Source organism: Zea mays, chromosome 10 (assembly GCF_902167145.1).
Source record: "Zea mays cultivar B73 chromosome 10, Zm-B73-REFERENCE-NAM-5.0, whole genome shotgun sequence".
Classification (NCBI taxonomy): Eukaryota; Viridiplantae; Streptophyta; class Magnoliopsida; order Poales; family Poaceae; genus Zea; species Zea mays.
This window is the reverse complement of record NC_050105.1, coordinates 140,180,024-140,203,617: the sequence shown is the minus strand read 5'-3', so window position 1 is coordinate 140,203,617 and position 23,594 is coordinate 140,180,024. Positions and strand designations below refer to the sequence as shown.

The following is a 23,594-nucleotide window of genomic DNA, read 5'->3' as shown; positions in this document are numbered from 1 at the left end:
TGAATGCACTTTCAAGTATCCTCAGATTCCAATGACAAAGATATCCCAGTGGCCAGTTGCCTAAGATCTTTCTGAAAGTTCCTCACCATGTCGAATTTGACTTGAAGGAATAAGCAGTTTGGATTGTTTGGGCATTTTCAGCAGTCATATTGGGCATTTTCATCAAGATGTTACTCTCTCCTCTCTTCTCTAATTTCTCACTGCTATTAAAATTACACTCTCCTTACCATGAAGGCATAGGGTTTACTGTTAGTCGTGACTTGTTCACCATCTATTAATGAAAAAAAATGATAGGATGCTGGTAAAATTAGTGGAACAACTTGGATCGAGGAAGTGGTCTTACATAGCACAACTGCTGCAGCAAGAGTGGGGAAGCGATACAGAGAAAGATGGCACAACCATTTGAGGCCAAACATCAAGGTAAACTTCTTCCTTAATTAGTTCAACTTTTTTCAGTCTGAGGACATCCTTCGCTTTGACGTAGATGACACATAACCAATTACCAATACGGTTCCATTGCTTCTCAATCTGTAGTGAAGATAAAGTATGTGTTCTTTTCAATTTGGAATGGTCATAAGTCAAACTAAACTTTTCCAGCGACAGCGATTCAACGAACAAGAACCAAGCCAACAGTTATGCAGTATAGAAATCTACTCCCAGTCCCGGGGAGTTTGATTATAAATCATGAATGTTCAGTACCTGGCTCAGTTTTTATTAGCAGTGTAGTGAGACCAAGAGCATGAGGCTTCAAAGAGGAAATTTGTTTAAGGCATAATAGGTTATATTCTTGTTGTCTACTAACATCAGATGCATTCGTTGATGTCTTGATGAGCTGTAGTAGGTTAATCTCTATATCTATGTCACAACATCATCAACTTCACTCTTCATTTGATGCGCTAATGTTACCTGTACCGATCTTCTACAGGGAACCAGCTTCCAGTGCCTCCTGTACCGATCATCGGCAAGGGAGTGCTATAGGAGGAGGTTAAGGTGAGTTTTGTCGCGACTAACGGTGAGCCCACGACTGCGGTCGCGTCGAAGCTGGTCTGGTGGAACATCGTGGAGCAGATGACGATGACACCGACATCCTGCGCCTCTGCTACGACGCTGCCGACCAGGACGCGGACCCCTCCGTCGCGCGCGCTCTACAAGTCTGGATCCATCATTGTGCTCAGCAGGACTGACTTCCTTAGGCCAGACATGGTACGATTCTTGCCCCCGTCTTCTTATCTATACTGCTTATCATTTCTAATCCATCCATGGGCTTAATGTTTCTTGATTTCTCTATATTTTTTCTCCTTGCCTGGCTTTTGCTTTTGCAGTTAAGGTGCCTTAAAATATGTTTGAATTTTGGTTTGTAAAATATTAGGTCACCAGCTTTCTTTAGATAATTTGTCACTCGCCCTCTAAATATTCTTAGACACCAGGAGCTCGATTAGATCATGAGCGTGGTAGGCATTTCTATGACATATTAACTTAGAAATTTCCCTAACAATTTACCATTCAGTGAATCTATTTAAGGCTTACTTCAGTCTAAAGCACTCTTAGTTAATAATGCAAGGATTGTGTCGTGGGCGATGGCGTCTAATCCTTATACATAGGTAGTTCCTCTACAAGGATGATTCAGGCCAAATAGAAGTCGCGATAGGGAGGCTGACATGGCAGCGAAGAACAACATAAGTCCTAGAGTAGCGAAGAACAACAAAAGTTGGGGAAGGTTTGAGAGCCCTGTTGGAGGCTTGAATTTTCATGTTCCCTTTAATTCTAGGTTAGGGGACATTTTAAGAGACCTCTTGGAGATGCTCTTAGGCTACATTAGCAGCGTCCATAAAGGCCTTATTTGTTTCATCCCGAAGCCAGGATTGAGGAGGATTTTGACTTATAGCGGATTTAACCCCCCTCAATTATTATGGGTTTGAGACAAAATGAATAGGGCCTAAATAAAAAACTTCCTGATATGCTTGTTATTGTTTGACTACATTTAGCACCACCTATTTTGATTATTATTGCTATCATTTTAAAGGTATGTGTAAACATCCACTTTTAGTGATGCTAAGAAATATGGTCCTAGAGTAACATTGTATTGGTTGTTGACAAAAAATGTGAGAAATTAAGGTCAATAATAATATATGTGTTGTTTGTTTACATGTACTCATTGTGCACTAATATTTTATCATATAATTTGTTTGTCGTCGCAACGCACGGGCGTTTACCTATTACGTAAATAACGTCTGATGTTAACTCCCATTATTATTTCGCTATCTATTTTAAACTTTTAACTGCAGCTGGCAAGCTTGGCAAACTATTTTGGTCTAGGGAAGCAAAGGCACAGGTAAGAGGTGTCCTCTCTGTTGGCACTTGTACTTGTGCTTGTTATTAGCGCCAAGCAGGAACGCATGATCTTGCTTCCTCTAACTTGGGTTCTAATTTCATGGGCAGGAGCCTGGATGATGTGAAAATGAATATTGACGTTCTCAAGAATTGTGCTACAGTCCTGTTCCTGGTATTTTCACACCTTCTGTTTCCCCTTGAATTAGCCCATCTCACTAAGGCTACTAACTCCAACAGCTTAGACCATCTTCAACAGCTTACCTTTACATATACTCATATTCAAACTACACTCAATAAACAGTTCAATATACAATGTAAAACAATGCAAAACGATGTTTTTAGTGATCATATATGTTCAGTGAGCAGTCGAGCGTAGACGTTCCTTAAATACCTTAGATTCGAAGATGCTGAATAATAATGGCCATAATGTTATGTTTGCAGTCTCATTTTTTGTTTTAATATCATTCAAAGTAATTTTTTGCTTTTAAATCCCCAAAAATTGTTCTCGTCGCAGGAGGAAAGCCTTCGAGGTGTAGGTGTGCCTACCGTTCAGAACATGTCGTCGGGGGGTGCAACAATCAGAACCCAAGGAATAACAAGTGATCCTGCACCAAACATGGATAATCCCAACGAGTCGTTGCTGGTGGGACTGGGATCGTCCCATGTGGAGGAAATGATGCTAGACACCACTGTCACTGTGCAGACGGACGATACAAGGAGCTCAGGTGCCTTTTCTGGGTTCGTTGAGCTAGACGACGTTTCAACGGAGAGTATCAAGATCTCAGGTCCGAGAGCGATCGTCCAGCACAAGGGTTCCCCGCTCCAGCTCATCTGTCCAGGTCTGGAAGTCCGCTGGGTCAACACAAAGGGGTTCCCAAACAGCCCACATCGACCAAAGGTGAGCATAAAGGTCGACGTACCTGAGAACCTTAGTAAGGTACTAGGGTTTTCGACGATCTAGCGCAGAGCTCGTCGTCGTCGCCAGGACCAGGAGCAATATGCAGTAATTCCGGATGGGAATCCCTGATTGACAGAGACGCGGATCCGCGTCCAACGGTCTGGCTGAAGTGAGTTTTTTTAATCTGTTGTCCTTCCATCCTAATTAATTAATCTTGCATTGAGGTGATGATGATCGTCGATCGTGCTCCGATCCTCACTGATCGAGTGCTCTTCTGTTTTGCAGGATTCCTACCTTTGGCAATGGCCACACCGCAGTCTGCTGGACACATGTATACCTAAAGGAGTGCGACGGTGTCGTTCCCAGGCTTGTTTCCGAAAGGGTAGATCCATCGGAACTAGACTCGATGCTTCAAGGGAACAAGGTGGTGGATGCGTTCGTCTCGGTGGAAACATTCGACCACCACCAAAGCGCTGGCATTCGGTTGGTTGCCAAGAGGCTGGATGTGTGCACTTCAAAAGGCAACAACAGGATTGATCCAAGAAGCTTTCATCTAATGAGGTCTCCCGGTGGGTTGTTGAAAGGATGGTCAGTCTTCATGACCAATATGAAGAAGACTGGATCATCAGATGTTTTTTGATCTTGGCTTGTAATTCTTTGCTGTTCCCAACAACCAGTTCATTTCTGGCAAGGACTATATTGTAACTGAAAGTTTAGAGGAAGTAAAGAATTATGACTGGTATCAGAGACTCTGTGATGATATTGTTGCAAAGTCTGAGAAGTTCATGTTGGCGAGAGCAAGTCATGTTGCAACACCCCACATCCAAGGATGTATTCTTTTTTATGATAATAACCCTTCAGTTATTTTTTCACAGAGGTTTAGTAATTCTGCTTTTATGTTGTAGTTTTTTAGATGCACATGATTCAGTAATTACATTGTGTGTAGATGTATATCACTATAAATATCCAGTAATAACAACCAGTTACAAACTTTTAAGATTCAGTAATTTCTTATTTGTTTTAGATTTATTATTAGGACAATGTTGATTGCCCTGTCACTCCACTGGTTGGCACACCCCGCTGGAAGTTTTTTACTTCCAAAATCATGAAGAGTATATGTGATCTTGACAAGACCCCTGGACCTGGCCGTCAGGTGAAGTACGACAATTTGGAGGTACAGTTTTTAGTAACATTTTTGTAAAATGCAATAATACTTGAGTAATAACTTCATTCACTCTTGGCAAACACAATCTTAGTAACAATTTTGCTGCGGAGGAAGCCGGCAACGCGACTATGGTCGCTGAGAAGAAGGTCGTCGCGGCGGTGTAGCTTGTCGCCGTTGCTACGCACAAGGCGAGCTGCGTCGTGGATGTTGTCTGTTTGTATTACTTTTGGTTGGTTGTATTAAGTGTTGTATTGTGTGTTTGGTAATGCAGTTACTTTTGTATTCAGTGAACTGTTTGGTAATGCGGTTCCTTTTGTATTTAGTGAACTGTGTGGTACTGCGTACACACTGTAGTTCCTTTTGTATTAAGTGTAGTAGTGATGAGGTAATGCATTGCACTTGTACTACCGAGCTAAATCTATGTACTTGTGCCTGTTGTGGCTAAAAAGCATATGTTTAAGAAAAAAACTGCTTTCTGTGAATGAGGTACTAGCAATCTGTGTACATTGTGGCTCTAAATGGCTAAGTCCGTGTACTTGTGTTTATATGAAATCTGAAATAACTGCTGAGGCTATTTTCTCAGTATTACTGAGGCTATTTATAGTTTCTCGGAAACTATTCTTCAGTATCTCGGGAACTTTTGTTCAGTTTCAACTGAACTATTTTTAAGTTTCTCAGGAACTAGAGATTATTTTCTCATGAACTATTGTATAGTTTCTCACGACCTATTCTTCAGTTTCTTAGGAACTATTGTTCAATCTCTCATGAACTATTTTTCTGTTTCTCAGGAACTATTGTTGAGTTTGTCTTGAACTATTGTATAGTTTCTTAGAAATAAATATTATTCAGTTTCATAGAAATCTGAAATAACTGCAGATTCAAGTGACTATTTTCATAGAAATATGAAATAACTGCAAATTTAAGTGACTATTTTACCGAAATATGAAATAACTACAGTTTATAGATTACAAGGGAAATAGATGAGTATTTTCACTAGAAAGCAGTGCTTGAGATCACTGAATGAATTCTAGACTATTTTCACTAGAGAACAGTAGTTCATTTCACAAATTACAGTTTCAAACAAGTTCACATACCGGTGCACACTGCACTTCACATATTACAATTTAAGTGGCCAGATTACACTTTCTTCTTCTTCGGGGTGATTTTTAACTAAACATCTAACAATGTGTGGAGACGATGTTGCTCCTGCTGAAATAGTACTACCAGCTTCTGTCGTAGCATTCTGTGATGAGACACCCCCAGCCCTCCAGTCACCACTTCTTCAGTCCTTGTATTATGAACCACTTCATCAGTATGCTCTTGTATTAGGAACCACTTCATCAGTATGTTACTGTCATATAGCCCGAAGCTCTTTAGGAACCACTTCATCAGTAGTTGCCCGTGAACTATCTCGTGTACATGCAACCTATAGAGCATAATGGAATTAAATAGTTGTGACCTCACCACATAAGAATCTAACTAGGTATATGCTCGTGTGTTGCTACGATAAAATACATTAATATACAAAAAATATTGTGTTTTATAATATTAACTCCGTAGCAACGCACGGGCATATACATATAACACACATGTACATAAGTTATCGTGTTATTATACGGTTCCGTTGCAACGCACGAGCACTCACCTAGTATATATAATACGCACGTAACCATCACCGACTAGTCGTGTTGCACGCTTGGAGTTCGCCGATTTTTCTCCCGGGGCCTACTTCTCCTCTCCGGCTGTAGCAGCCAGATATATACTTCGGTGTGTGTCTACTGTCTAGTCTATAAAGGCTACAGAAGGAATTGTGAAGAAGCTTCCTAACCCTTTTTCAGGACTACTGTACCTTAACAAAGCCACTTTAATTTCTGTTATCAGCCACTGACCAATTTTTTGATATAGGAGTATTCCTGTTTTTTTTTTTGTGTTGTAGTGGACATTTTATTTTATTAATGTAGCTAGCTACAAAGATGCAGGAGTTAATAAGTGTTTATTTAGACCCTTACTCATTTGTTGGGCCTTCACTTAGATATTGTGTCACTGGATCTTCTGCATGCTTTCGTCTTCAAAGTTAGGAGTACAAGCTCTCTAAAAGAGGAAACAAAGGTTCCTGTTCCCTGGTTCGTTGTTCCTTGCTTCGTCCGTTTCCCGTCCTGTTCATGGATACGAATCCTAAGGAGAATGGCCGAGAATAACTCCGGGTCTCCGGGATAAGCTGCTGGGTGCTGGCCATGAAGCTGACATCTCACAGATCTAGAGAGAAATCGTAGGAGAGAGAGACAGAGACGGGACCATGGCGTGTACAGTACTGAGGTCACATGTCTACAAGACTAAAAACTACGGCAGGGTCTTTCTCTCTGAATTTTTCTTCCAGCTATTCCTTTTCTTTTTATCTCTGTATTTCTTATGCAGCCGGCCGGCCGGATAAGTTTACACGCTAATATACAATGGCAACTTGCACATTTCCTGTTTTGATCCTGTCACTGCTGACTACCGCCGTCGTCTTTTAAGATTTTGAGAAAACGGGTAAAACTTACTGTAGGGCTGTTGTTGGGGCGAATACGAAGACGCTACCCTTCGCTCGATGCCTTCGCCAATCTCGCTGCATCAACGGAGACAAGACCACTGACAGTCTCCACCATTCGTCCAACACGCCGCAGGACGAAGGCCTACGACGAGGTCGCTCCATCCCGCGGCCTCGTCCAACACGAAGGCCCACGTGCAATCCGGCCCATTGTAACAGGCCCCGCGAGGCCGCTGCGCATTACAGGCCTAATTTATAAAGGCTTCTCTGTAATTACAGTCTATAATCTTGCTTTATAGGAATATTCCGGGGATAACCTGGGCGCCTGAGGGCACATGCGTCCTTAACCCAAGACGCTGGACACTCAGGTACCTATAAATACCCCCGCACAGTGCCCTTGAGAGGCGAGATTAATAGAGCAATTGCATTCTTGAGCTAAGACCTTGTTTGCATTACTTTCACTCCCCCGTTGAATCATCTTGATTGGGAGAGCAAGTTCCAACAACTGTATTATTCCATGCAGCTGGCCAAGACGATATATCTGAGACACATAATTGGTGTGTGACCCTTGCGGCCTTGCCCCCAGTCACGCACCATCTGCTCCAGATATGGTGCAGGTATTTCAGTTTTTACTGCTGCAAAACTGATAGACGCACAGTGTCTCATCTGAAGGCTGCTATCTAGGGCTAACCGTGTCGCGCGTCTCAAGTCTCAACACCAGGAAACTAGGAAAGCAACCAACCAGGGACAATCTCAGGGGTCCGGTGGTGGGCCTCCAGGATCACCACACAACAGTGAACCCACATATTTTTCTCTGCCTAGCTATCCTACAAACAAAACGGCAAACACGCGTATTACACACACACAGACGCACATGACACATGTACCTGTGCTACTCTACTCTGACACCATTACAATTACTGTGTACATCATGCATGTTTGATGCACACACATATATGCATGCAGACAAAGACAGGTTAACACCTCCCCCTCTCTCCAGTCGTACAACTTAATCCCCTAGTCGTTCCCCTCCGAATCGAAACAAAACCATCGTATCATGTTGGAATTTATGTCCTTGGAACATGTCATATGTGTTGCTCGCATAAACTAATGCTCACAGTACTCGCGGAAGGGGTGTGTGTGTGTGATTTGATGCTCATGATTTGTTTTGTGCGGGAGCAGCAGGCAGCAGATGATTCCCCAAGCAGCTATGTTTTTTTAGGTTTAAGCGAGGGGGCCCTGAGTCCCGAGACTCCTGTCAGCGAACAGCTGGATGATGCCGGTGGTCACCTCGTATAGAATTCTCACTTTCTCCCAGAATATTTTTTACACAGTCCCTACGGCCTGGTTTGATGACCAGAGATTAATTGAATAGCAAGAGGTTTGCTCGCTACCGTAATCCAGCTCTTTGCCAAGTGCTTGAATCTTTATCGAGTGCTATTTATCGGATACTCGACAAAACATGCTTTATTGAGTGTCAAGCTCTCGACAAAACATGACCCTCAACAAAGGGTCGTCAACAGTCGTCTATAGTTGACGATCGTTAGCAATGTCGAGTGTCAGCTGTCAGGAGTGGAGATGGAGGCAATGATGAGGGCGGAGCGAGAGGCGGAGTGGGTGGCTCGATTGACGGACTAGGAGAGGATGACAGAGATGTTCCAGTACATGCAGAGCCTTGGCGCCGCACAGGGTCTTGCTCCACTACCTTCGTTGTTCCCTCCAGCTGACCATGCTCCTGTGAGTATCAAAATTTTAGTCATGCATGATATATATTCATCTGCTCTCACACATACAATCTCTTCTGTGTGCAGGGACAATCTACGGCACCAAACAACCGCCATGGATCGTCGAGTCCATCGCCGAACCAGCCCATACGCCCACATCGCTGATGATCTTATGTTTGTGAAACTTGGTTTGCACTTGATGCTGGTAATAATTTGTGAGATACTTGAGACTTATGTTTGTGTGTGTGTTGGAGACTTATATTTGTGAAACTTGTTTGATGTGGTGATATTGGTGAGATATATGGTGTTGGAGATACATGTGTTGGTTTTGTGATATATGTGATGTCAATTGTATATCTTTTGTTTGTTTGGATATAATAATAAAAATAAATAAAAGGAGTTTTTCTGGTCACTTTGTCGAGTGTCATAACCATAGCACTCAGCAAAGAAGACACATCTAGAAACCGGTAAAGTTTCTTTGTCGAGCGTTGTGGTCCCGACACTTGGCAATGAAACACCTTTTGTCGAGTGCCACCTAGTGAGAGCACCTAGAGGGGGGGTGAATAGGTGATCCTGTAAAAGTTCAAAACTTAAGCCACAAAAACTTGTTAAGGGTTAGCACAAGTATGGCCAAGTGGCTAGAGAGAACTCAAAACACGATAACCACAAGAAAGCAATCACAGAGTTGACACGGTGGTTATCCCGTGGTTCGGCCAAGTACAAAACTTGCCTACTCCACGTTGTGGCGTCCCAACGGACGAGAGTTGCACTCAACTCCTCTCAAGTGATCCAATGATCAACTTGAATACCACGGTGTTTTTCTTTCCTTTGATCTTTTCCCGTTTGCGAGGAATCTCCACAACTTGGAGTCTCTCGCCCTTACAATTGAGTTCACAAAGAATACGGAGTAAGGTGGGAATGAGCAACGCACACAAGACTCGAAAATCAGAGCAACAACACGCACACAAGTCGCAACAAGAGCTCGCAACGCAACACAAAGAGTTCACAACTCCACAAGAGCTCTATATGCTATCACAATGAAACGAATGCGTGAGATTGATGTCTTGGTGCTTAGAAGAGTTGTAGGAATGCTTGGTATACTCCTCCATGCGCCTAGGGGTCCCTTTTATAGCCCCAAGGCAGCTAGGAGCCGTTGAGTACACATCTGGAAGGCTATCCTTGCCTTCTGTCGTCGGGCGCACCGGACAGTCCGGTGCACACCGGACACTGTCCGGTGCCCGATTCCTTTCCATAATAAGCAAAGCCGACCGTTGCCGACGTTGCAGATCTGACGCACCGGACAGTCCGGTGCACACCGGACAGTCCGGTGCTTCCTTCCGACCGTTGGCTCGGCCACGTGTCGCGCGCCGATCGCGCGGCCGACCGTTGGCCCGGCCGACCGTTGGCTCACCGGACAGTCCGGTGCACACCGGACAGTCCGGTGAATTTTAGCCGAAGTCGCCGGAGAAAAACCCGAGAGCGGCCTCTTCGGCCGAGGCAGCCTGGCGCACCGGACACTGTCCGGTGCACCACCGGACGCTGTCCGGTGCACCACCGGACAGTCCGGTGCCCCAGACCGAAGCAGCCCCTTGGCTGTACACAGCCAAGTCTTCTCTTCTCTTCTTCTATCTGTTTCTAACACTTAGACAAATATATTAGTACACAAAACCAATGTACTAAGGCTTAGAAACATACCTTAACTTGTGATTTGCACTTTGTTCATCCTTGGGCATATTTTCACATTTAAGTACTTGTGTTTGCACTCAATCACCAAAATACTTAGAAATGGCCCAAAGGCACATTTCCCTTTCAATCTCCCCCTTTTTGGTGATTTATGCCAACACAACATAAAGCAACTAGAACAAGTGCAAAATCACTTCAAATAAAACTCAAATTGGTTTTATTCAATTTTGGCATATATGGATCATCCTTTGCCACCACTTGGTTTGTTTTTGCAAATCAAACTCAAATCTCTATCTCTAAGTCAAACACACATGTTGAAGCATAAAGAGAGTCATTCCAAAAGATATTGATCAAAGATTTCAAAAACTCCCCCTATTTCCCATAATCAATACTTCTCCCCACAAGAAGTCAACTTTTGACAATAGAGACAATAAGAGACAATAAAAGCTTTTGACAAAACAAAAACTCTATCCTACTATTTTCAAAATCTCTCAAGTGGTAGCTGATCCATTTCTTGCTTTGGCCTTTATTTTCTCCCCCTTTGGCATCAAGCACCAAAACGGGATTAACCTTGGCCTTTTAACCCCATTGCCTCACCAAAGTCTTCAATTAAGAGCAAATGGCAATAAGATTTCATGAGATGAACTTGGAATTAGTTACCCTCTCATCGGAGTGCAGTGGAAGTCTTTCATGGTCCAAGTCCACCTTTTCCCTTTCAATCCTCCTTCGAGACTAAATTACAAAACTCAAGCACATGGTTAGTCTCAAAGGGTCAAGTTGTAACACATCTCCCCCTAAACATGTGCATCACTTTGCAACGGACTTGTGAGGTCCAGGGAGTGTTTGTACAACTTGAGCACCATAATAAGCAACATAATGCAAAAAGGAACATGATCAAAAGCATAACTACATGTATGCTACAATTCAATCCAGGTTCCGCGAATCTAAGACATTTAGCTCACTACGCAACCTGCAAAAGGTCTTCTCATCTAGAGGCTTAGTGAAGATATCGGCTAGCTGGTTCTCGGTGCTAACATGAAACACTTCGATATCTTCCTTTTGCTGGTGGTCTCTCAAAAAGTGATGCCGGATGTCTATGTGCTTCGTGCGGCTGTGTTCAACAGGATTCTCCGCCATGCGGATAGCACTCTCATTGTCACATAGGAGTGGGACTTTGCTCAGATTGTAGCCAAAGTCCCTGAGGGTTTGCCTCATCCAAAGTAGTTGCGCGCAGCACTGTCCTGCGGCAACATACTCGGCCTCAGCGGTGGATAGGGCAACAGAGGTTTGTTTCTTAGAGTTCCATGACACCAGGGACCTTCCTAAGAATTGGCACGTCCCCGATGTACTCTTCCTATCGACCTTACATCCAGCATAGTCGGAGTCTGAGTATCCAACTAAGTCAAAGGTAGACCCCTTTGGATACCAGAGCCCGAAGCAAGGCGTAGCAACCAAATATCTAAGAATTCGCTTCACCGCCACTAAGTGACACTCCTTAGGATCGGATTGAAATCTAGCACACATGCATACGCTAAGCATAATATCCGGTCTACTAGCACATAAGTAAAGCAAAGAACCTATCATTGACCGGTATGCTTTTTGATCAACGGACTTACCTCCTTTGTTGAGGTCGGTGTGTCCGTCGGTCCCTATCGGAGTCTTTGCGGGCTTGGCGTCCTTCATCCCAAACCGCTTTAGCAGATCTTGCGTGTACTTCGTTTGGGAGATGAAGGTGCCGTCCTTGAGTTGCTTCACTTGGAACCCAAGGAAGTAGTTCAACTCGCCCATCATCGACATCTCGAATTTTTGCGTCATCACCCTGCTAAACTCTTCACAAGACTTTTGGTTAGTAGAACCAAATATTATGTCATCGACATAAATTTGGCACACAAACAAATCACCATCACATGTCTTTGTAAAAAGAGTTGGATCGGCCTTCCCAACCTTGAAAGCATTAGCAAGTAAAAAGTCTCTAAGGCATTCATACCATGCTCTTGGGGCTTGCTTAAGTCCATAGAGCGCCTTAGAGAGCTTACACACATGGTCGGGGTACCGTTCATCCTCGAAGCCAGGGGGTTGCTCCACGTACACCTCCTCCTTGATTGGCCCGTTAAGGAAAGCGCTCTTCACATCCATTTGGTACAACCTGAAAGAATGGTGAGCGGCATATGCTAGCAAGATTCGAATTGACTCTAGCCTAGCCACAGGAGCAAAAGTCTCCTCGAAATCCAAACCTGCGACTTGGGCATAACCTTTTGCCACAAGTCGAGCCTTGTTCCTCGTCACCACCCCGTGTTCGTCCTGTTTGTTGCGGAACACCCACTTGGTTCCCACAACATTTTGCTTCGGACGAGGCACCAGTGTCCAAACTTCATTGCGCTTGAAGTTGTTTAACTCCTCTTGCATGGCCAACACCCAGTCCGGATCTAGCAAGGCCTCTTCTACCCTGAAAGGCTCAATAGAAGAGACAAAGGAGTAATGCTCACAAAAGTTAACTAATCGAGATCGAGTAGTTACTCCCTTGCTAATGTCACCCAGAATTTGGTCGACGGGATGATCCCTTTGAATCATCGCTCGAACTTGGGTTGGAGGTGCCGGTTGCGCTTCTTCCTCCATCACTTGATCATTTTGCACTCCCCCTTGATCAAGCGCCTCCACTTGAGGTACCTGTTCGTCATCTTCGGTTGGGGAATGCACCATAGTTGAGGAAGAAGGTTGATCTCGTTCATCTTGTTCTTGTGGCCGTACTTCTCCAATCGCCATGGTCCGTATAGCGGCCGTTGGAACATCTTCTTCATCTACATCATCACAATCAACAACTTGCTCTCTTGGAGAGCCATTAGTCTCATCAAATACAACGTCGCTAGAGACTTCAACCAAACCCGATGATTTGTTGAAGACTCTATACGCCTTTGTATTTGAGTCATAACCTAATAAAAACCCTTCTACAGCTTTGGGAGCAAACTTAGAATTTCTACCCTTCTTCACTAGAATGTAGCATTTACTCCCAAATACACGAAAGTACGATACATTGGGTTTGTTACCGGTTAGTAGCTCATATGACGTCTTCTTGAGGAGGCGATGAAGGTAGACCCTGTTGATGGCGTGGCACGCCGTGTTCACGGCTTCCGTCCAAAAGCACTCGGGGGTCTTGAACTCTCCTAGCATCGTCCTCGCCATGTCGATGAGCGTCCTGTTCTTCCTCTCTACCACACCATTTTGTTGTGGTGTGTAGGGAGCGGAGAACTCGTGCTTGATCCCTTCCTCTTCAAGGAACTCCTCCACTTGAAGGTTCTTGAACTCGGACCCGTTGTCGCTTCTTATCTTTTTCACTTTGAGCTCAAACTCATTTTGAGCTCTCCTGAGAAAGCGCTTGAGGGTCCCTTGGGTTTCAGACTTATCCTGCAAAAAGAACACCCAAGTGAAGCGGGAAAAGTCATCAACAATAACTAAACCATACTTACTCCCTCCTATGCTCAGATAGGCGACAGGTCCGAAGAGGTCCATATGCAGCAGCTCCAGGGGTCTTGAAGTGGTCATCACGTTCTTGCTGTGATGTGCTCCTCCCACTTGTTTACCTGCTTGACAAGCTGCACAAGGTCTATCTTTTTCGAAATGCACGTTAGTCAAACCTATCACGTGTTCTCCCTTTAGAAGCTTGTGAAGGTTCTTCATCCCCACATGTGCTAAGCGGCGATGCCACAGCCAGCCCATGCAAGTCTTAGCCATTAAGCATGCATCTAGACCGGCCTCTTCTTTTGCAAAATCAACTAAATAAAGTTTGCCGTCTAATACACCCTTAAAAGCTAATGAACCATCGCTTCTTCTAAAGACAGACACATCTATATTTGTAAATAGACAATTATACCCCATATGACATAATTGACTCACAGATAGCAGATTGTATCCAAGACTCTCTACTAAAAATACATTAGAGATAGAATGCTCATTAGAAATCGCAATTTTACCTAAACCTTTTACCTTGCCTTGATTCCCATCACCGAATATAATTGAATCCTGGGAATCCTTATTCTTGACGTAGGAAGTGAACATCTTCTTCTCCCCCGTCATATGGTTTGTGCATCCGCTGTCGATAATCCAGCTTGAACCCCCGGATGCATAAACCTGCAAGGCAAATTTAGGCTTGGGACTTAGGTACCCAACTCTTGTTGGGTCCTACAAGGTTAGTCACAATTTCCTTAGGGACCCAAATGCAAGTTTTATCACCTTTGCATTTTGCCCCTAACTTCCTAGCAATTACTTTTCTATCCTTTCTACAAATTGCAAATGAAGCATTCAAAGCACAATAAATTGTAGAAGGTTCATTTGCTATTTTTCTAGGAGCATGAATAACATTCCTTCTAGGCACATGATGAATAGCATTTCTTTTAGGAACAACATTTCTCCTAGTAACATTTCTATCATACACATAAGAGGAACTAGGAGCAAACATGGCATGAGAATCATAAACATATGAATCAAAAGCATCATGACTTACATTTCTAGTTTGTCTTCTATCATGATACAAAAATGCATGGTTCCTTTTAGCACTAGTAGCCATAGGGGCCTTCCCTTTCTCCTTGGCGGAAATGGGAGCCTTATGGCTTGTTAAGTTCTTGGCTTCCCTCTTGAAGCCAAGTCCATCCTTAATTGAGGGGTGTCTACCAACCGTGTAGGCATCCCTAGCAAATTTTAGTTTTTCAAAATCACTTTTGCTAGTCTTAAGTTGAGCATTAAGACTAGCCACTTCATCACTCAATTTTGAAATGGAAACTAAGTGTTCACTACAGGCATTAATATCAACATCCTTGCACCTAGTGCAAATTTCAACATGTTCAACACAAGAGTTGGATTTATTTGCTACTTCTAATTTAGCATTTAAATCATTGTTGACACCTTTCAAAGTAGAAATGGTTTCATGACAAGTAGATAGTTCAAAAGAAAGCATTTCATTTCTTTTAACTTCTAAAGCATAGGATTTTTGTGCCTCAACAAATTTATCATGCTCTTCATACAACAAATCCTCTTGCTTTTCTAAAAGTATATTCTTTTCATTCAAGGCATCAATTAATTCATTAATTTTGTCTATCTTAGATCTATCTAAGCCCTTGAACAAACATGAATAATCTACTTCATCCTCATCACAAGATTCGTCCTCACTTGAAGAAGCATAGGTAGAGTTGCGAGTACATACCTTCTTCTCCCTTGCCATAAGGCATGTGTGACGCTCGTTGGGGAAGAGGGTTGATTTGTTGAAGGCGGTGGCGGCGAGTCCTTCATTGTCGGAGTCGGACGAGGAGCAATCCGAGTCCCACTCCTTGCCTAGATGCGCCTCGCCCTTTGCCTTCTTATAATGCTTCTTCTTTTCCCTCTTGTTTCCCTTTTCCTGGTCACTTTCATTATCAGGACAGTTAGCAATAAAATGACCAAGCTTACCGCATTTGAAGCATGATCGCTTCCCCTTGGTCTTAGTCTTGCTCGGCTGTCCATTGCGACCCTTTAGCACCGTCTTGAATCTCTTGATAATGAGGGCCATTTCTTCTTCATTAAGACCGGCCGCCTCAATTTGCGCCACCTTGCTAGGTAGCGACTCCTTGCTCCTTGTTGCCTTTAGAGCAATGGGTTGAGACTCGTGGAGTGGACCGTTCAACGCGTCGTCGACGTATCTTGCCTCCTTGATCATCATCCGCCCGCTCACGAATTTTCCAAGTACTTCTTCGGGCGTCATCATCGTGTACCTGGGATTCTCACGAATATTGTTCACGAGATGAGGATCAAGAACGGTAAATGACCTGAGCATTAGGCGGACGACGTCGTGATCCGTCCAACGCGTGCTTCCGTAGCTCCTTATCTTGTTGACAAGGGTCTTGAGCCGGTTGTATGTTTGAGTTGGCTCCTCGCCCCTTATCATCGCGAACCGTCCAAGCTCGCCCTCCACCAACTCCATTTTGGTGAGCAAGGTAGCGTCATTTCCCTCATGAGAGATCTTGAGGGTATCCCAGATTCGCTTGGCGTTATCCAAGCCACTTACTTTATTATATTCATCCCTGCACAATGAGGCTAGAAGAACAGTAGTAGCTTGTGCATTCTTATGGATTTGCTCATTAATGAATATAGGACTATCCGAACTATTAAAGTGCATTCCACTATCTACAATCTCCCATATGCTAGGATGGAGAGAGAATAGGTGACTACGCATTTTGTGGCTCCAAAATCCGTAGTCCTCTCCATCAAAGTGTGGGGGCTTGCCGAGTGGAATAGAAAGCAAATGTGAATTTGAACTTTGCGGAATACGAGAGTAGTCAAAAGAAAAGTTAGAATTAACCGGTTTCCTTTGTTTGTCGTGGTCGTCGTCCTTTTGGGAAGAAGAGGACTCATCACTGTCGTAGTAGACGATCTCCTTGATGCGTCTTGTCTTCTTCTTCTTCCCATCTCTTCGCTTGTGGCCCGAGCCCGAGTCATTGGACTTGTCATCCCTTGGCTCGTTGACGAAGGACTCCTTCTCCTTGTCGTTGATCACAATTCCCTTCCCCTTAGGATCCATCTCTTCGGGCGGTTAGTCCCTTTCTTGAAGAGAACGGCTCCGATACCAATTGAGAGCACCTAGAGGGGGGGGTGAATAGGTGATCCTGTAAAAGTTCAAAACTTAAGCCACAAAAACTTGTTAAGGGTTAGCACAAGTATGGCCAAGTGGCTAGAGAGAACTCAAAACACGATAACCACAAGAAAGCAATCACAGAGTTGACACGGTGGTTATCCCGTGGTTCGGCCAAGTACAAAACTTGCCTACTCCACGTTGTGGCGTCCCAACGGACGAGAGTTGCACTCAACTCCTCTCAAGTGATCCAATGATCAACTTGAATACCACGGTGTTTTTCTTTCCTTTGATCTTTTCCCGTTTGCGAGGAATCTCCACAACTTGGAGTCTCTCGCCCTTACAATTGAGTTCACAAAGAATACGGAGTAAGGTGGGAATGAGCAACGCACACAAGACTCGAAAATCAGAGCAACAACACGCACACAAGTCGCAACAAGAGCTCGCAACGCAACACAAAGAGTTCACAACTTCACAAGAGCTCTATATGCTATCACAATGAAACGAATGCGTGAGATTGATGTCTTGGTGCTTAGAAGAGTTGTAGGAATGCTTGGTATACTCCTCCATGCGCCTAGGGGTCCCTTTTATAGCCCCAAGGCAGCTAGGAGCCGTTGAGTACACATCTGGAAGGCTATCCTTGCCTTCTGTCGTCGGGCGCACCGGACAGTCCGGTGCACACCGGACACTGTCCGGTGCCCGATTCCTTTCCATAATAAGCAAAGCCGACCGTTGCCGACGTTGCAGATCTGACGCACCGGACAGTCCGGTGCACACCGGACAGTCCGGTGCTTCCTTCCGACCGTTGGCTCGGCCACGTGTCGCGCGCCGATCGCGCGGCCGACCGTTGGCCCGGCCGACCGTTGGCTCACCGGACAGTCCGGTGCACACCGGACAGTCCGGTGAATTTTAGCCGAAGTCGCCGGAGAAAAACCCGAGAGCGGCCTCTTCGGCCGAGGCAGCCTGGCGCACCGGACGCTGTCCGGTGCACCACCGGACAGTCCGGTGCCCCAGACCGAAGCAGCCCCTTGGCTGTACACAGCCAAGTCTTCTCTTCTCTTCTTCTATCTGTTTCTAACACTTAGACAAATATATTAGTACACAAAACCAATGTACTAAGGCTTAGAAACATACCTTAACTTGTGATTTGCACTTTGTTCATCCTTGGGCATATTTTCACATTTAAGTACTTGTGTTTGCACTCAATCACCAAAATACTTAGAAATGGCCCAAAGGCACATTTCCCTTTCACCTAGTGCACTCGGCAAAGGGGCTAACAAAAGGGTCCACTGGTGCTCCCTCTGCCAAGCACTAGTCCAGCAGTCAAGCAGGCACTCGGTAACTAGGAAAGGGGCCCACTAGAGTCTTCTTTGTCGAGAGCTAGTTCAACAGTCACTCGACAAAGAAGGGGTCTTTCTGTCGAGTGTCACAGAGGACACTCGACATAGGCTCCGTCACCATTACTTGGCGCCGTAACGACGACTTTTCTTTGCCAAGTGTCAGGTGGCACTCAGCAAAGTCTGTCAAGTGCCCGATAAAAAGTACTCGGAAAAAAAACCGTTGACCAGTACAGTTCACCAAAATCTATTTGTTGAGAGTCACACTCTGCAAAGAGTTTGCCGAGTGTTTTTCGAACTTTGTCGAGTGCCTGTAACATTCGACAAAGCAGATATGTCCGATAGTGTCTCTCCCAGGTACCCCTTTCAAATCCCTGGTTACTAACCTATAAGGGTGTGTCATCCCTAGTTTAGATTAAACTCAGCCGGAGATGGTGAATGCGACGGACAAGAAGATTTGATGATAGCACACCAAAACCGTGATATATATGTTGCCTATGTAATGTAGCAACTAATATAAGAACCACATGACATTCTATTTTCGACATACATTTTCGGAAAAGGGAAATCGTACGCCACCACAGTAAAGTCTCACTACCGGAATCCAAGGCTTTGCCGAGTGTTGCAATCTTTGCCGAGTGCTTTTTGTCGGGCACTCGGCAAAGAAGGCTTTGCCGAGTGCCGCACTCGGTAAAGCTAGACTCTCGGCAAAGAGGCTCTTTACCGAGTGCTGGACACTCGGCACAGGACGACACTCGGCAAAGACTAGTTTGCCGAGTGTCAAACACTCGGCAAAGGGGGCTCTCGGCAAAGGGCCGTCAACGGCCGTCCTAAAGTTGACGGCCGTCAGTCTTTGCCGAGAGCCAGCGGCTGGCACTCGGCAAAGAGGATTCTTTGCCGAGTGTCACACAGCTAGCACTCGGCAAAGAGCTCTTTGCCGAGTGTCTTATCCAGACACTCGGCAAAGTATATTTTTATTTTTTTGATTTTGTCTTCCAAACTTTTTGTGGTATGTTCCTACACTATGTAGACCTACATGTATCATTTGTGGACAATTATAACATAGTTTTCAATCATTAGTAGATTTAGTTTGTTTTTTTGAAATTCTTCGGAAAATTCAAATTTGAACTGCAGGTCACTCGAAACTTGGAAAACCGTGCATGAAAAAATGATATTCATGTTACTTAGCATAAGTTACGACCGATTTCAGATGCGTACTGGAAACTTCGAGCAACATGCTCACTAAACATGGCCGTGAACTTGGCATCCACATGTTTAAAAATTGTATAAAACACAAACAAAGTCAGAAAATCATGAAACTTGTCCCCGTGTCATGATATCATATGTATAGGCTGTGATAAAAATTTTAGAATGTTTGGAGAAAGTTGTGAGACACTATGTGTAGAAACCTAAGAGATCCACATTGAAACTCTATGATTTCATGTGTAGTCATCTTAGGTTTCTACACATAGTGTCTCACAACGTTCTTCAAATACTCTAAAATTTTTATCACAGCCTATACATATGATATCATGACACGGGGACAAGTTTCATGATTTTCTGACTTTGTTTGTGTTTTATACAATTTTTAAACACGTGGATGCCAAGTTCACGGCCATGTTTAGTGAGCATGTTGCTCGAAGTTTCCGGTACGCATCTGAAATCGGTCGTAACTTATGCTAAGTAACATGAATATCATTTTTTCATGCACGGTTTTCCAAGTTTCGAGTGACCTGCAGTTCAAATTTGAATTTTCCGAAGAATTTCAAAAAAACAAACTAAATCTACTAATGATTGAAAACTATGTTATAATTGTCCACAAATGATACATGTAGGTCTACATAGTGTAGGAACATACCACAAAAAGTTTGGGAGACAAAATCAAAAAAATAAAAATATACTTTGCCGAGTGTCTGGATAAGACACTCGGCAAAGAGCTCTTTGCCGAGTGCTAGCTGTGTGACACTCGGCAAAGAATAGGGAAAGAGTCTTTGCCGAGTGTCACCAACGGGACACTCGGCAAAGAATGCTTTGCCGAGTGCCAGCGATCTGGCACTCGGCAAAGCTTATTTTAAAATTAAAAAAAAACTTTGCCGAGTGCCAGATCACGGGCACTCGGCAAAGCGCCCTATTACAACGGCCGAATGCTTCTTCTTCCTCACTCTCTCTCTCTCACTCACTCACTCAAACGTCGTCGTCGCCGCGCCCTCACCGTCGCCGCGCCATCGCCGTCGCCGCCGCGCCCTCACCGTCGCCGCGCCATCGCCGTCGCCGCCGTGCCGTACCTCGCGCCCGCGCCGCGCCGCCGCCGTGCCCCATCGCCCGCGCCGCCGCCGCCGCGCGCGCCCGTGCGCCATCGCCGCCGCGCGCTCCCGCGCCGCCGCGCGCCCGTGCCCGCGCGCGCTCCCGTGCCGCCGCCGCGCGCCCGCTCTCGCCCTCGCGCTCGCCGAAGCCGCGTCCGCCGTGCCCGCGCTCGCCGTGCCGTGCCCCTCGTCGTGTCGCGCCCTCGCCCGTCGTCGTGCCCCTCGCCTAACCCCTCGCCCTTGCCCGTGCCCCCGCCGCGGCCCCGCCCACCGCCCTCGCCCGTGCCCCCGCCGCACTCCTCGTCCGTCGTGACCCCGCCGTTTCCCCGCCGTGCCCTCGCCCGCCAGGCGCCTCGCCCGCGACCCGACGCCTCGCCCGCGACCCGTCGTCTCGCCCGCGCCCCGTCGCCTCGCCCGTGCCGAAACCTCTAAGGTGATTACTTGATTTATGTTATACGTGTATGATTTATATGAAATGATTAGTTTTAATATTAAGTTAGTTATATACGTGCATGATTAGGTTAATATGTAGTATTGTGGATTGCCGGCCATCGTGCCGTTGAATTATGCGTGGATGTCAGCCATCGTGCTGATAGTTTTATTTGCAGGATTTTGAAACCTCCCCGTGCAGGGGAGGTGCTGCCGAAATTTTCTGTTGCTAGGCTTCTGTTAGAGGATGGAGGACCGTGAGTGGATGTACACGGGCCGTAGAGGAAGGAACGATGTCACCACTGAATGGATTAGAATGACCGATGATTTCGTGGAACGGGCATATGGCGAAGCTGCTAAAGGGGCGAAGCTAGTCCCATGCCCGTGCGGCAAATGTGACAATCGGAAAAGAAAACCAAAGAAGGTCATGGTAGAACATATTTGGAAGAATGGATTTACGCCGGGCTATACTCGGTGGATATTTCATGGTGAAGCGCATCGTACGAGAGAGGAGGTGTTGAGACAACGTGTCGAGGATTATGACGCGGATGCGGGGGTAGCAGATATGTTGAACGACTATCAGGAGGCACAATACACGGGAGGATGTATGGATGACGAGCCAGAGCCGACTGCAAAGGCGTTCTACGACATGTTCGACGCGGCACAGAAACCCCTTCACGGCCAGACAAAGGTTTCTCAACTGGATGCCATTGGGCGTGTAATGGCATTCAAGTCGCAGTACAGCATGAGTAGAGACGCATTCGATGGCTTGTTGACGGTTATTGGGAGTCTGCTTCCGGATGATCACGTTATGCCAAAGAGCATGTACGAGGCACAAAAACTACTTCGTGCACTCAAGATGACGTATGAGCAGATTCATGCTTGTCCGAAGGGCTGCGTGCTATTTAGGAAAGAATACGCAGAGGCAAAGTACTGTCCCAAGTGTAATTCGTCTAGGTTTATGGAGGTAGACTCTAGTGATGGACAGAAGAGGCAGCTCGACATCCCCTTGACAATCCTACGACACCTTCCGTTCATACCGAGGATCCAGCGTCTTTACATGACAGAGGAATCCGCGAAACAGATGACATGGCACAAAAATGGAAAACGATACAATCCTGACAAGATGGTGCACGCATCAGATGGTGAAGCATGGAAACACTTTGATGACATTCACCGTGAGAAAGCCGAAGAGGCTCGTAATGTACGTGTTGCGTTGGCCACAGATGGGTTCAATCCCTATGGAATGAGCGCTGCCCCGTACACATGTTGGCCCGTGTTTGTTATCCCAATCAATCTCCCCCCTGGTGTGTGCTTTCAAAGGCAGAATATATTCGTGCCGTTGATAATTCCAGGACACCCGGGCAACAAAATGGGCGTGTATATGGAGCCTTTGATCGATGAATTGGTACGTGCCTGGGAGGAAGGGGTATGGACGTATGACCGAGCTACGAAGACAAACTTCAGAATGCATGTTTGGTACCAGTACTCCATGCATGACTTACCGGCGTATGGGCTATTCTGTGCCTGGTGTGTTCACGGTAAGTTCCCATGCCCAGTTTGCAAGGAAGCTCTTAGGTTCATTTGGTTGAAAAAGGGTGGCAAATATTCGTCCTTCGATAAACATCGACAATTTCTTCCTGCTGACCATCCATTCCGCCTAGACATCAAGAACTTTACGAAAGGTGTCGTAGTGACAGACCGCCCACCTGCAACGATGACTGGTGCCGAAATTCGTCAACAAATAGATGGGCTCGTGGCCAATACAGAAGGTGGTTTTGTGGGATATGGTGAGCAGCATATGTGGACACATAAGTCTGGTTTGACTCGGCTCCCCTATTATGACGACCTGCTCCTTCCACACAACATTGACGTGATGCACACTGAAAAAAATGTTGCCGAGGCACTGTGGGCAACAATTATGGACATTCCTGATAAGTCAAAGGATAATGTGAAGGCAAGAGTGGATCTGGCAGCGTTATTTGATAGACCAAAACTAGAGATGAAGCCGCCAAGTGGCGGAAAGACATGGAGAAGGCCTAAGGCCGATTTCGTCCTAAGCAGGGCCCAGAGGAAGGAAGTACTTCAGTGGATCAAGATGTTGATGTTCCCTGATGGGTATGCAGCTAACCTGAGTAGGGGGGTGAACTTATCTACTATGCGAGTCTTAGGGATGAAGAGTCATGACTTCCACATATGGATTGAACGGATTCTTCCTGTGATGGTTCGAGGCTATGTCCCTGAGCATGTCTGGCTAACGCTTTCAGAGTTGAGCTATTTCTTCCGTCAGCTTTGTGCAAAAGAGTTATATCGGACCGTGGTTGCAGACTTGGAAAGATTGGCCCCCGTGTTACTGTGTAAGCTTGAGAAGATATTTCCACCCGGCTTCTTCAATCCAATGCAGCATTTGATTCTTCATCTCCCCTATGAGGCACGAATGGGGGCCCCGTGCAGGGACGTTGGTGCTATCCAATCGAGAGATGTCTAAAGACTATTCGAAAGAAATGTAGAAATAAATGCAAAATCGAGGCTTCCATTGCAGAGGCATACATTCTAGAGGAGGTCTCAAACTTCACAACAACTTATTATGGTGACAAACTGC

General features: G+C 45.4%; 1 pseudogene; it reads left to right on the top strand.

The window, feature by feature from the left end:
- Nucleotides 1–1,068: 1,068 nt before the first annotated feature.
- LOC103642885 (protein NEN1-like) lies at nt 1,069–3,766 on the top strand (annotated as a pseudogene).
- Nucleotides 3,767–23,594: the final 19,828 nt, after the last annotated feature.